At 33.9% G+C, this 2,378-nt stretch overlaps 1 pseudogene; it reads right to left on the reverse strand.

Annotated features, from left to right (window-relative positions):
- Positions 1 to 340: 340 nt before the first annotated feature.
- On the reverse strand, positions 341 to 701 carry LOC119004157 (small ubiquitin-related modifier 2-like; annotated as a pseudogene).
- Positions 702 to 2,378: the final 1,677 nt, after the last annotated feature.

Raw genomic sequence — 2,378 nt, forward strand, 5'->3', positions numbered from 1 at the left:
TGCAAAAACATTATAAAATTGTCCTTGGTTTTACAATGATAAATGGAAAAATATTAAAATTCTCCAATTGAACAGCAAAATTTCTTTATTGTTTCTTTTTTGTTAAACAGTGAGAGAAAAATAACTGAAATACAAAGAACTGTATGAACATGTCACTAGTGGAGAAAGGAGGTACTTTCATTAAAACCAGTATTTTTTGCCTTCCTATTTCCATCAAAACATACCACAGCCCATTTAGTTTTAAAAAATGAAAACGCTTGTGCACATATATTACTCAATGTACAATAAAGAAAACAGCAAGGGAGAAATGAAAGGATAGAGAAAAACCATACTGTAGTAGTCAGGATGTGGCGGAATCAAATGGTGGTTTTCTAACTGAGATTTGGTCTGAAGGAACCGAGTTCTGGAGTAACAAGTTCCTCTTGTAGTAGACACCTCCTGTTTGCTGCTTGAACACATTAACTGCATCTTCATCCTCCATTTCCAACTGTGCAGGTGTGTCTGTTTCATTGATTGGCTGCCCATCAAATCCAAATCTGATATGCCTCATTGACAAACTCTGTTGTTCACAATAGGCTTCTACTAGTTTACTAAGTGGTGTACACCACTCTTAATCTTAATCTTCACCACAGAACTATCCTGCCTGTCATATGATTGTTGTTCTCAGTTTTGACTCCCTCCTTGGGCTTTTCATAGGCCATGGCAAGTGCTAGAGTCTCCTCAGCTGTCACTTCACAAAAGAGGCACCAGGTCCCAACCAAAAGAGCACATAAGCAGCACCAGGAGTGGCAGAAGAAAGAGGTGGCAGTAGTGGAATGGGTGGGGGCACTAGCGCGTGGTGTGTTCCCTCCCCACTGCATGCCTGACCCTGCAGATTTTGGACTTATTGGCATCCATAATCACATGAGCTAACTCCTTAAAATACATGTGTACATATACACATTTATTTTATATATTTATAAATATATACATATATTTATATATTCATACTCATTTTGAATAAATATCATTGAAATTTCCATCTAAAAATGAGTCCCAAACCTCTGTCATATGTTCTATATATATATAACATAAAAAAATACTTTCTTACATTGGCATTGCATTTTAAACCTGCTAAAATTTTTTCACATGTATTTTATTTGACCTTGAAATTTATTTTTAATGGGCTTTGATTTGTATAAAATAATGCTACTCAAATCCTCCACTAGCTAAAGATTGGTTGATGAGTGATCATAGTATCAATTACATCTGCCTAGTAAGGTCTTTTGTGTTTATGCATTCAGCATGCCCAGCTTAGAAAGTCATTTTTCCAAAGGCTTGGAAAATTATAGTGAAAGAGAGACTCAGGATCCACTTTACATTTTTGGAGTATAGGAATAACAATAGTTATTTTCCTTTAATAGTTGAGTTCCTTGTTTTGTGCTAGAAAAAAGATCTCAGCAATTTCCTTATGTGGTTGTTCAATTGTTGTTATGAATAGATTTATCCTCCCTGTTGCTGTGTTTCTGATCCTGATCTTAAGAGGAATAGATTTCCCTGTATAGTATTTGAAGCCACTCTTGTCCATTAATGATATAGATAATTTTGGTATTAGTCAGTTTTGAAGCAAAGCATACTTTAGAGAGACTATTGCATTCCTCTAGTAATAAAAAATTTTCCAAATTGCTTACAACTAGTTGTTATAATCAAACCCTCAAAAACAGCAAAACAGGGCAACCAGAATTACTCTGCTTTCATGAGGAGAAGAAACAAGTCAAATGCATTCTGTGATTGTATTCAAAAGGAAGAGAGTGAAACTTTGAAAAACTTCTTGGACCCTTTCCAATGTAAAATTTCCTGTTTCTTACATTCACATTGCAATGTAATTACTTCTGACTTAGCATTTGCTGTAAAATAAATTGTTTCCCAAAACACAACATATTAATGGTTACAGTAGAGCAAAAATGAATTTTTCTAGACATCTCATATTGCAAATTGTTTTTAGAAAATTCCAATGATCAGCTTTAGGACTTTGTTTGACACACTAATCTAACAGTTTACAACAAAATTTGTTGGGAAGTTTATAGTAATATTTTTAATACCAGTCCATCAAGAGTAATCTTGGATTTTAAAATCTAAATTACTTTGGCATATTTTCTTTCAGTCTGAAGTCTATGATGTTCTGACTCACTTTTTGCAAGAGTTTAGATGGAGGCATTTGGATTATGTATATCTGTGTAGACAATTCAGCTGAAACATGTTTGTGTGTGTGTGAAGTATATTTCTACAGAGCAGAAAATGGCCACATATTTTCAAATTATTATAGTCAGTGTTATAGTAAGGCAGTTACCACATCATCATTTTTATTCACCCAACTTTCATGTTTTCCTTATTCTTTT

This window comes from Sturnira hondurensis, unplaced genomic scaffold (assembly GCF_014824575.4).
Source record: "Sturnira hondurensis isolate 20B ecotype Veracruz unplaced genomic scaffold, ASM1482457v3 Scaffold0019117, whole genome shotgun sequence".
Classification (NCBI taxonomy): domain Eukaryota; kingdom Metazoa; phylum Chordata; class Mammalia; order Chiroptera; family Phyllostomidae; genus Sturnira; species Sturnira hondurensis.